This window comes from Canis aureus, chromosome 32 (genome assembly GCF_053574225.1).
Source record: "Canis aureus isolate CA01 chromosome 32, VMU_Caureus_v.1.0, whole genome shotgun sequence".
NCBI lineage: Eukaryota > Metazoa > Chordata > Mammalia > Carnivora > Canidae > Canis > Canis aureus.
In genome coordinates, this window is record NC_135642.1 from 41,429,205 (window position 1) to 41,442,151 (window position 12,947).

General features: G+C 47.4%; 1 pseudogene; it reads left to right on the forward strand.

Annotated features, from left to right (window-relative positions):
- The first annotated feature begins 2,950 nt into the window (after positions 1 to 2,950).
- Positions 2,951 to 4,179, forward strand: LOC144302904 (SWI/SNF-related matrix-associated actin-dependent regulator of chromatin subfamily E member 1 pseudogene; annotated as a pseudogene).
- Positions 4,180 to 12,947: the final 8,768 nt, after the last annotated feature.

The following is a 12,947-nucleotide window of genomic DNA, read 5'->3' on the forward strand; positions in this document are numbered from 1 at the left end:
GGCAGGCGCCCTCGGGGGGCCTTCAGGAAGGGCGCCGGGCCCACTACTGGGGCTCCACCCTCCTGACCTCCGGGGCCCCTTCTGGAAGGGCGCCGGGCCCACTCGTGGGCTCCACCCGCAAAGGACCCACCTCCAGATACCATCACCCTGGGAATTAGGGTTTCAACATACGAGTCTGGGGGCGCAGTCCCTGCGGCCGGGAGATCTCTCGGGGCGAGCGCAGCAGCCGTAGGCCCCTCGGTGAACTGGCCGTGGGGGGGGCCTTGCTGGGCGCCTGGGCCCCAGCCCTTCACCCTCGGCCGCCCAGCCGGGTGCAGCCCACCGTGGGAACCCAAGCCTCAGGCTCCCGTGAGCGGCCTCGGGCTGGGGTCCGCGCTCCGGTGTCGCTGCGGCCTCCAGGCTGAGCCCCCGCCACCCTGTGCGCCCGGCTTTCCCGCCACAGGCCGGGCAGTGAGCCGGGCCCAGGGCATTGCAGCCCCCCCGCCCCCGCCCCGTCCTGGCTGACAGCGGAGAGCCCGCCAGGCCTGGCCCCGGCCGCGTCCCCGGAGGAGCCCTGGGCACGTCTTACAGGGATCCATCAGCCCGAGTCTTTCTCCGCTGGACCGTGGACTCGTGGGGCCGCGTCGGTGCCTCCTCCCCAACGCCTAACGCCAGGGGCAGGCGTGACAGCAGCAGATGCTGGTCTCCTGGATGCATGGACAGACAGCTTTGAGGACTCCTGGCCTGGAGCGTGTTGGAAGATTGCCCACACAAGTGCCAGCCCACCCCTCCTTTGGAGGGATCCTAATAGGTCTCTCTTAATGCCGGCGCCAGGCCCCTCCCATTCCAGGGGCCACAGCCCTTCGGTGTCCTGGGGTGAACGTGAACCATAACAAAGCCCGTGTGCCTGGCAGTCCTGAGAAACGATGCTGATGCCACAGCGACCACCTCGGGGCTGGGAACTGGGACAAGGATGTCCTCCACACTGGTTCTAAGATGAACATTACGAACAAGGCTTGATGTCAAAGAGAAATGCCCTCCTTCCCCAGTCCAGTTGCCCCTCCCCGTCTCCTGCCGGGGGTGTGGTATCGTCAGGGGAGACTGGAGAACATCACTGAACATGCCATCAAATTGGTGGGGAAGGGGGCATGGGCAGGGACAGAGAAGCAGGGAGCAGGAGGGGCCCCAGACCGCACGTACAACCATTCACCCTGGGTTTCCAGCTTCCAAAGGAGGAAGTTCAGCAGAAGGAGAAGAGGTAGGAGAGACTAAGTGAAGGGAAATAATACATTGCATTTTTCATAATCTCTTAAGTATGTAATGTTGAAAAATGCTATTAAAAACTGCAATTACTCTCTAAGCAGAGGAGATGATGTTCATCTCAAGATGCTCTTTTACTCAACAAGGAGGAACTTGATGGGTTTTGGAAATGGGAGGATCTCAGAGGTAATACAAGGCTGTGTGCTCCTTGCGCAGCGAGAAACAAACCCCCTCTAGCTCCCACATCTTGCATGATGTGCGCCATGTGCACCAGGCCTGACATGAGTCACTGGCTTCCCCGCAACAAGGAAAGGGGCTTATGGACTGACGCGGTGATGGACAGGCCACAAATCTAGCGGGTGAGGGTGACCATAAATGGGATTGGTTCACCAGGATCAGGAGCCCAGAGCCAGAAATGACTACAGGGATCTAACCTGAGAACTCACAGAAACGCGGGGGGCGGGTAGGGGGCAGAAGGCGGGACACGAGACCCTTCACAGTCAAGGAGCGTGGGGGCCAGTCAGCTGTATTCAGATTTTAAGAGACGGGCTGACTTCGGCTGCTGTCCTGGTGGCAACCCTGGATTTCCACCCCTCCGTCTCCGCCCTGGAGCAGAGCCCCTCGCCTGACACGGGCAGGCTGTGCTCCTGTCTCCTGTTACGGGTCTACCCTCTCTGCACCTGGCCTCCCAGAGAGGAATCTGAGAGCCATCCTAACGCTTCCTTGACACCCCAGCACGCGCTCAGCGAATGTCCCCCAGAGTGGCTCCTCTTGGTGGCGTGTTGGGCCAACTCCTTGCCGACACCCGCCCCCCCCCCCCCACCACTGCCTCTGCCTCACCAGCAGTCCGGCCTCCACACAACCACAAAGGTGATTGCTCTAACCCCATCTGGCTTCCCCCCCCCCCCCCCGACTCAGCACCGGGCAATCACTTCCTCATCACATGCCCTGCGGAAGAGAAACCAGTGCAGCCCTGGTTGCCTCTTCTCGTTTATTTACAATTTGCACTTACACTTAGGCCCTGAAGTCTGGCCTCTATAACCATTCCCTTGGCCTCGAACTGTCACCCTACCCACTACCCCCATGACCGGCTTTCTCTGCCAGTAAGTTTCTATCCATCTTTAAGGGCCCGACCCAACCGTCGGTCCTCCGACTGTTCTAATTCACGTCTCTGCCTTTTCTAATACACCGTGAACTCCTCAAGGAAAATGATCCGGCTAGGTTTTGGGTTCCTCCATCCAATACCTCGCACAATCTAGGTGTTCACTGAATGGACTTCCCCGAGGAAGATGGACTTGGAGCTACCATGGCCCGGTGCTGGGGCGGTTGGGCAACCTCCTAACTCCTGCCCGGAGCCTACACTCCAGTTTTGCAGAGGACGTTAAGGCTGAGCTGAGTGTAGAATCACTGAGGCCATCTTCTGGAAGAAGGAGGAGCCCCTGCGAGCTGGGAAGCTTCTTCCCTCCACCAGCATACCTTGAAGAGAACCAGTCTCCGCCCTCCTGTTTCCTAGTAAGGTCAAGGCCTCTAGGACCGTGTTCAGCCCATCATTGGATCAAGCACTGGAGTCCCAGCAGGCCAGAGCAGAGGGTGTCGAGGACGCACAGAGCCATCCTCCCCAGAATCCCTGGAACCCTGCGAAGTTGATTTTGGGGAAAAGAGAAACGAGGCCGGAGCTGTGGGCGCTTTTTCTGCCCGCGGTGTCTCAGATTCATTCTTAAGGAACTGAGAACTTAATCTTCCAACATGTCAACATGCCCCACCTCCCACCCCAGCTCCTGCAACACAAATGCCCAGCACACCAGGGTTTGTGGGGTACGATCCATACAGTCATCTCGCCTACAACAACTACAGGCTGCCAGGGAGCCCGGGCACCGACAGCCGGGTCGCGGCATCCTCCAGTATCCTCCCAAACCCCCAAAGCCACCAGATAGGCCGCTGATGCCCTACGTGAGGACAGCAGAAAGGTCTGGGGCCAAGTAGAAGCTTCCAACCCTGACCTAAAGTTGTGGGAGATTGGCAAGATTATTGGTGGCATGTGGCGAGATCTCACTGATGAAGAAAAACAAGAATATTTAAATGAATACGAGGCAGAAAAGATAGAGCGCGATGAATCTATGGAGGCCTATCATAGGGCCCCCGCCACCCTGCTTAATAAAGGCCCAAAGTCGTGCAGAGGCTGCTTTAGAGGAAGGAGTTGACAGAGTCTCGCATGGAGAAAGGACAACCTTACATGAGCATCCAGCCTGCTGAAGATCCAGGTGACTACGATGATGGCCTTTCAGTGAAGCCTACAGCCACCCACGTTTCCCGAGAAACCACCACCTCATCAGTGAAATCCTTGGAGTGTGGTGCCAGACGTTCGGTCACTTGTCACAGTGGCTGGAATGCAGGTCCTCAAGCGACAAGTCCAGTCCTTAATGGTTCATCAGCGAAGACTAGAAGCTGAACTTCTTCAGATAGAGGAGCGACACCAGGAAAAGAAGAGGAAGGTCCCAGAAAGCACAGATCCATTTAACAATGAACTTAAAGGGTTGTGCGGTCTGAAAGCAGAAGCGGGTATGGAAAAGGTTGCCGCTGAGACTGCACAGGCAGGACACCGGGCAAGAGCAGAGGGAGACAGAAGCAGCAGAGCCCCCTGGACGTGGTCAGAGCAGCGTGGTTCCCCAGGAAGAGCCAGCTGCTAGCAAGACCCAGGGAAGAAGGACACGAAAGCATCCCTATGGGGCCAGAGGAGACACACCTCGAAGAGGCAACGGAAAGCCAACAGACCGGTGAAGAAGGCACGTCTACTCCTGAGCACAAAGAGAGCGGGCAGGAGGGGGTGGACGGTACGGCCGAGGAAGGGACAGTGACAGGAACACTGGCTCAGAGAGCAACAGTGCAACAGTGCAGGAGCCACCGACAGACCCCACAGCAGAAGGTGAGAAGAAAGAATAAATGTTGCCTTGTTTTGTGTGTTCTAAATGCTTTTTTAAATGAAAAAAACAAGTTTTTTGAATTTTAAAAATAAAAAGTTGATTTTGGGCCCATGACGCTGGGTATGGCTAACCGGGTACCACGGGGTGGGAGTGGTCCTAGTGAGTTAAGAATGAAGTGGGTTCCTTTTATAAACTCAAAACCCAGGTCTTACTGAGAATTCTGGGCAGCTTTCTGAAAGAGGACAGGAAGATCTACTCTTGAAGACCAAAGGATGGATCAAACTCCCACAGACAAAGTTGCCTAGGGCATGGCAGGAGAACCAGCCGATGAACATGCTAGACTAACACACAGGAGGGAAATGGGCTGGAACTGGAGTCAAAGAGATCTTGCCATGGGCAAGTGGTGTGAGAAGAGGAGTATCTGGGGCCAGTCAGATAAGGGTCTTCCTCACGCAAGAGGAAGGTATTGCTCACAAATACCCCCCAAAGCCTCACTTTATGCCATGCACTGAAGATGCAAAATGAGAAAAAAAAAAAAAAAGATGCAAAATGAGGAAGAGCAACATCTCCGCTAATGTGTTCACATCTCTTCAGTCTAGAACACAGACATTTACCAGGCGGAGATCACCATCCGGCACAAGGGCCGAGACCCAACAGAGTGGTGATCTGGTAAAGCGAGGAAGGAATGTTCAGCCCTGGCTGCAGAATGTGGGGGTCACACGGGAAGTTAACCCGAGGCTGGTGGGGAATCCACTAGAGAAAGGAGCCAGCGTTTCTTCCAACCCTGCTTGCACTAGATCTGCAGAGCAGGGAAAATTCAGATGCTGGCGAAATTACAACAGAGAGTCTTTGAAATGATTGGCTCAAAAGAAAGTAAAGGATTTCCCTAACAGAGGACCAAAAACCTGCCCCCGGGTGGTAAATGAAGAGGGAAGCTGGTGCTTCCGGCCCTAAGGAAATCCTAACACCTGGAACCTGGAAGGCGGGAGGGGATGGAGGGAGCCGCTAACACGGCCCACAGCCAGAGGGAGCGCCCGGCAGGAGGCCCCAGGAGAAACCTATCGGGAAGCCTGACTCGCACTGATGTATTTTAAAAATAAGTAAAAATTGTCATTCTATGGAAATATCAGAAAGGGAGACAGAACATATAGTCTGCTAACTCTGGGAAACGAACTAGGGGTGGTAGAAGGGGAGGAGGGCGGGGGGTGGGAGTGAATGGGTGACGGGCACTGGGGGTTATTCTGTATGTTAGTCAATTGAACACCAATAAAAAATTAAAAAAAAAATTGTCATTCTCCTGAAGAATTTGTTGAAGATTTTTGTGCCTATATTCATAAGGGATATTGGTATGTAGGGGTTCTTCCTCCTATTTTTAAAATCTGGTTTTCCTTGGGGGATCCCTGGGTGGCTCAGCGGTTTAGCACCTGCCTTCAGCCCAGGGCGTGATCCTGGAGACCCAGGACCCCGATCGAGTCCCACATCGGGCTCCCCGCAGGGAGCCTGCTTCTCCCTCTGCCTGTGTCTCTGCCTCTCTCTGTGTCTCTCATGAATAAATAAATAAAATCTTAAAAAACAATCTGGTTTTCCTTTAAAAAACAATCTGGTTTTCCTTATCAGTAAGGGCAGTCTTCTCTCTTCTTCTACTTTGAAGGGTCGGTGTAAATTGTTCTGTAAACATTTGGGAGAATTCTCCAGTGAGGCCATCTGGTCCTGGACTTTTTCTTTTTATGGGAAGTTTTATTACTAACTTAACCTCTCTACTTGTTATAGATCTACTCAGATTCTCTATTCCTCCCTGCTTCAGTTTTGGTAATCTATGCATTTCTAAAAATTTTCCCAATTTCTCAGGGTTATCTAACCTGTTGGCATACAGCTACTCACAGTATACCCCCTATATTCCTTTCTTTTGCTTATAGGTCAGTAATAATATCCCCTCTTTCCTTCTTGTTAGTATTTTGAGTCTTCTCTCTCATTCTCTCTCTCTCTTTCTTTGTGTTTGCTGTTGTTTTTTGTCAGCCTAGCTCCTTTTTTAAAATATACAAGTTGTAAGCTCATTTTCTTTGATGTAGAATTAACAGGGTTAATTTGATGCCCCAAATGATGTAAAATTATAACATTTGCATATGAAGACTTTCCTTGAGGTAGTCAGACTTTCTTAAGGTTATTGATTTGATGATCAATAAAACTCAAAGAAACTATACATTTGTTCACAGATTTTTGTTGTTGTTGTTACTTGGGAAGTTCCATAATGGTAATTCCATCCAGAGTCATAATTACCAGTGGGGAAAAATACTCTCTCTGCTGATTGTGTGAGCAGCACATTGATACTCTCTATATAACCACTTTATATGAAAGCATGTACATTTTGCAAAAAGTGTGCACATGCCTATTATCTCATTTTTGGAACTGGACTAAATTGCCTTATTGCCTCCAACAGGGTCAGTTGTCAAACTGTCAAAATTTGTCAATTTTGTTTTTGTTTTTTTTTTTCAAAGAAACAACTTTTGGTTTTGCTGATTTTCTGTATCATTTTTCTATATTTCATTCATTTCTGCTCTAATCTATATTATTTCCTTCCTTCTACTTGATTTGTTTCTTCTTCTTTTTCCTAATTTCCTAAGGTGAACATTGAAGTTATTGCTTTAAGATTTTTTAAAAATATAGTAGCTTCTTTACTATAAATTTCCCTCTGAGCACTGCTTTTGCTGCAACCCTTAAGTTTTGGTTTGTTGTGCTTTTGTTTCCATTCATCTCAGTTTACTTTCTAATACAACTTGTGATTTCTACTTTGACCCTTTTGTTCTTTAGAAGTCCATTGTTTATTTATTTTATTTTATTTATTTATTTGTGAGATACACAGAGACAGAGAGAGGCAGAGACACAGAGAGAGGGAAAAGCAGGATCCACACAGGAAGCCTGACATGGGACTCGATCCCAGATCTTCAGGATCACACCCTGGACTGAAGGCAACACTAGACCGCTGAGCCACCTGGGCTGCCCAGAAGTCCATTGTTTAATTTTCATTTTTTGCAAATTTCCTTCTGGCATGAATTTCCAATTTCACTATATGGTAGTCAGAACATATTTTGTATGCTTTTAATTCTTTTAAGTTTATTGAGACTTGTTTTATGGCCAATACATGGTCTATCCTGGAGAATGTTCCATGGGCATTTGAGAAAAATATGTATTTTGCTGTTATTAGGTGTGGTGTTCTCGGTGCCTGTTAGATCCAGTTGGTTTGTACTCTTGTTCAAATTTTCTATTTCCTTGCTGATCATCTATCCAATCATTTTATCCACTATTGAAAGTGGGGTATTAAAGTCTACAACTATTGTTGTTACCTATTTCTCCCTTCCATTATGTCAGGTTTGCTTCACGGATTTTGAGGCTCTGTTGTTAGGTGCATATGTGTTTTTAATCATCAAATCTTCTTGATAGATTAACCCTTTTATTATTTTAAAATATTATTTGTCCTTAGAACTGATTTTGCCTTAAAATATACCCTGTCAGGGGGATCCCTGGGGGGCTCAGCAGTTTGGCGCCTGCCTTTGGCTCAGGGCGCGATCCTGGAGTCCCAGGATCGAGTCCCGTGTCGGGCTCCCAGCATGGAGCCTGCTTCTCCCTCTGCCTGTGTCTCTGCCTCTCTCTCTCTCTGTCTATCATGAATAAATAAATAAATCTTTGAAATATATATATAGGGATCCCTGGGTGGCGCAGCGGTTTGGCGCCTGCCTTTGGCCCAGGGCGTGATCCTGGAGACCCAGGATCAAGTCCCACGTCGGGTTCCCGGTGCATGGAGCCTGCTTCTCCCTCTGCCTATGTCTCTGCCTCTCTCTCACTCTGTGTGACTATCATAAAAAAAAAAAAAAAAAACCTGAAATTATATATATATATATATATATATATATATATATATATATATATATCCTGTCAGATATTAATACAGCCCCTTCAGCTCCCTTTTGGCTAAAATTTGTATGATGTATCTTTTCAGATCCTTTCAATTTATTTGTGTCTTTGAATATGATATGTCTCTCTCATAGCGTAGAGTTGAATTTTATATATAATATATATTTAATATGTTAAATAATATATCAACAAATAGGATTGTATTATTTAACATATTAATATATTAATACATATTTATTTATAATATATTTTATTATATATTAATACATATATATTAAAATTATATCATTTTATTCATTTTGCCAATTTGCTTTTTAATTTGCTTTTTAGTTTGCTTTTTAATTTGGGTGTTTAATCTATTTACATTTTATATAATTGCTGATGAGGCAGGTTGCTATTTGGCATTTTGCTATTTGTTTTCTATGTCTTTTTTTTTTATTGTCCCTCTATTACTCTGTCACTGCCTTCTTTGTGATAAGTAAATATTTTCTAGTGTTACCCTTTTAATTCCCTTGTCCAAAGTCACAAATCATAAAATAAAAATTTGGTAAGTTGAACATCATCAAAACTGAATATGTTTACCACTTGGGGCACCTGCATGGCTTAGTCGGTTAAATATTTGACTCTTGTTTTCAGTTCAGGTCATGATCTCAGTCAGACTGGTGCTGGGCATGGAGTCTACTTGAAATTCTCTCTCTCCCTCTCCCTCTGCCCCTCCCACTCATGCTCTCTCTCTCTCTAAAATGAATAAAGCTTTAAAAATGTTTACTGTTTGAAAGACATGGTTAAGAAAATGAGAAAGCAAGCCATAAACTGGGAGAAAATATTTACAAAACATATATTACAAAGGACTTGCATTCTGAATATATTATTTATAATTCAATACTAAGAAAACAAATGACCCAGCAAAAAAGCAATGGGTAAAGATTGGAATGGTCACTTTACTGAAGAACACATATGGATAGCAAATAAATGCCTGAAAAGATGCTCAGCATCTTTAGTCATAATAGAAACGCAGATTAAACCCAGAAGTTAACATTACACACCCTTGATGTGTATACACATTACCTCGATGTTAAAAATAAAAGACTGACAATATCAAATGTTGTAAGGATGTGCAATAACCGGAACTCTCATATAATTGCTAGTGAATGGGAATGCAAAATAGTATTCCAGCTCACCAAACAATCTAGCAGTTTCTTATAAAGTTAAATATAGACTTACCGTATGACCCCACAGTGCCACTCCTTGATATATTTTTAAAGATTTTATTTAATTTTTTGAGAGAGAAAGAGAGTGAGCAGGGCGAGGGGCAGAGGAGGAAGAAGAGGGAGAAGCAGACACCGTGCTGAGTGCAAGCCCAACTCAGGGCATGACTTGATGTCACGACTCTGAGATCATGACCCCAGCTGAAACTGAGAGTCAGATGCTTAACGAGACACCCAGGCGCCCCTACTCCTGGATGTTTACTCAAGATAAATGAAAATCCATGTCCACATGAAGACTTGAACATGGATGTTCATAGGGGCATTATTCTTAATAACTAAAACTGGAACCAGCCCAAGTGTTCCTCAGTTGGTGAATGAGTAAACAAATTGTGTGACGTTCCCATATAAGGGAGTGTCGCTGTGCAATGCACACCACACAGACAGATCTTAAAAGCGTTAGACTAAATGAAGGAAGTCAGACATAAAAGACACATCTTTTATGATTCCATTTTTATGAAATTCTGGAAAAAACAAAAATTTGGTGACAGGCAGACTGCCATGGTCCAGGAGTGAGAGCACAGGGGTTGACTGCACAGGGACAGGAGGGTTTAGAGGAGTGATGGAGATGTTCTAGGTCTTAACTGTTGGGGATAGTTATAGGACTGTGTATGTTTATCAAAACAGCTTCAATATAGCAAATATATACAATTAGCAATCACAACATAAAGACAGAGTATGAGGAGTAAGTCTAACAACATGCACAAACCCTCATGAAGAAACTAGAAAGCCATGTGAAAGATCTCGCAGAGGCAGTTAATGCCCAGCAATATTCCATATGCTCCCTCTCACAGCCTCCTTAGCAGTTACGTGGTGGCCAAGTAACACTAGAAGAAGTGAAGTGTGTGGCTGCTGGAGAGAAGTGGTTCATAATCACTCATCTCCTCGGTTGTCTCTGCTCCTCGATCTTAGAGACCAGAGGTTCCAGCTGACATCAGTGAGAAGAGTGGCTGCCCGGCCTGCAGGAGAACTTCCTGGAGCTGGAATAAACCTTTGTCGGGTGAAACCATTGAAATTTGGAACTTTTTCTTCTGGGGCAGCTGGTGCTAATTATCCTGACTAGTCTGAACAAGCAAACCATTAAAGAAGACTCAAGTGTTATAGAGAGTTATACTCTGTTCACCCATAGGAATACACATTTTAATAGTAATATTTATGTAATTTCAAATAAGAAGTCCATTGAATTCTTCACGCATCTTAAAAACTGATTGTACAATGTACATGATGGTGCAAAGTGCCTAGAATAACCAAGACATTCCTTAAGATGGAGAAGGTGGGGACTCGCTCAACTAGATATCATCGTACTTTATAAAGCTGTAGTGGCTAAGACAGGGCGCTGCTTGAACAAGGATAGGCAAGCTGATGACTGAACACGCCTCAACATAGACTCAGAGATGCTATATAAGTGACGGCGTAAATTAGTAGGAATGATTGGTTGTCCATACTGGGCAAAAATGAGATTGAATTCCGCCCCAATACCATAGCAAAGTTCAGGTCAGGTAGGTTAAGCACCACTTCACATTTTTACAAATTTAATATGGAAGAATATCTTTATAACATCAGAGGCAGATAGGTTTCTTAAACCAGCAGAAAAGACACTAAGGAAATACTAGATTTTTTTTTAAATCGCTAAACTGGACTTCACTAAAAGATAAAACTTCTGTTTATTAAAACCAGAAAAAGTGAAAATAAAAGCCATTAAACAGGAAGAAGATATTTGTAACACATCTCATGAACAGAGTGTGGTTCCCCAATAGATGTGCGTGTGTGTAAAACTGCTACAAATCAATAACAAGATAATAGAAAATCACGCAAAAGACACGAAAAAATATTTCTCAGAAGAGGAAAGACGAATGGCAAATGAATATATGAGAAAACATCAACCCTACTAGGAATTAGGGATTTGCACATTGTCCGATATCACTAGATTGGAAAAAAAATTGCACATTGTCCGATATCACTAGATTGGGAAAAATAAAGTCTGATGATTCCAATTATTGGCAAGAATGCGGAGCAAGAGTAACTGATACACTGCAGGTGGGAATATAAATTGTTAGAAGGACTTAAGACGGTTTGGCGTGATCTTACAAAGCCAAGATTAGTCTACCCTACGACCCAGGGAGCCTAGAGATCTTCGCACATGTCTTTATCAGGAGCCACAAACAAGCCTGGTTGTAGTAGCAGTGTTTGTAGTACCGGGAGCTGGAGCTCACCAAGACCGCTATGTCCCCAAGAACGCCTGCACCAGTGGGGACACAGCGGACCCCGGCGCTGTCCGCCGTGGAAAAGACTTAACCGTGCTCCACGCATCAACAGGGTCTCAAGATTACAATATTGAACAAAATTAGCAGATTACTAGAGACTACCTGTGGCATGAAACCACTGAGGTAAAGCTCAGAGTTTTAGGAGCGTACTGAGGGGCGTAACAGAAGTGGGGGGAGCAGGCCATGAAAAGTAGATCATTTGTAAAGAAATGAAAAACAAGAAGATGAGCTAAAACTCGGTCTGCTTTCGATTATCCCCGAACATCAACAATTCTGAATATTATTGATAAAATCCTCCTCCCTGCAAAGGCAAACTACTTCCAATCCCCACCCTACACACACACACACACACACACACACCGTCGGTAAGCAACTGAGCACATGGTTTAGAGACACTTTATTTCAGGAGTAAGCATGTGGGGAAGAGCAAGGGAATGAGAGAAGGAGAATTCAGGTGAGTGGGGATAGGAAGAGGGGTACAAGGGGGACCCAGCACGGATGCCTTCAAAGGAATTCCTTGTGCTCTTTTTTTTTTTTTTTTTTTTAAGATTTTATTTATTTATCCATGAGAGACACAGAGAGAGGCAGAGACACAGGCAGAGGGAGAAGCAGGCTCCATGCAGGGAGCCCGAGGTGGGACTCGATCCTGGGTCTCCGGGGTCACGCCCTGGGCCCAAGCTCAACGGCTGAGCACCCCCCCCCACACCCCCCCTCCCCCCCCGGGCGCCCCTCCTTGTGCTCTTTTAAAACCGAAATGATGGGCACGTGGCTGCTTGTCGGATTTTTAATCGCTTATTTAGTTATTTATTACGTTTTACGCGTTTACTTGTATCTTGTGTGTGTGTGACATCTCTACCCCCAAGAGAGAGAAAATTCAAGGCGCAGAATCGCGGGGGGCGGAGCAGGCCGCAGAGGGCAGCTCCGGGGCGGACTCCAGGGTCACACCTGAAAGGTGCTCAGGGGGGCTCGGGGAGGAGGGGAGCACGTGACCGCAGCAGCAGGTGCCGGATGCCGCTCCGGGGGCCCGGGGGAGGGCGGGGGACCTGGGCGGGGCGACCCCGCTGGAGCGCTGGGGAGACAGTCGAGGCAGGGACTTCACCCCAGTTTGCCGGGCGCGGTCAGGGCCGTGGGGCGGGAGGGGGCGGGCCGGTGGCGGCGGGGGGATGCGCGCCCACAGCCGCGGGCGCCCCTGTTCTGGGGCCTCGGGGACGCCCGGGCTTCCCGCCGCCCCCGCTAGGACCGCGGGGCGGACCCCGGGCAGGTCCCCGGTGCTCCGTCCCGCGCGGGCTCCCACGGGGGCCTCGCCTCTCCAGGTGTGCTGCACGAGACCCTGCTGGGACGCCCCCCAC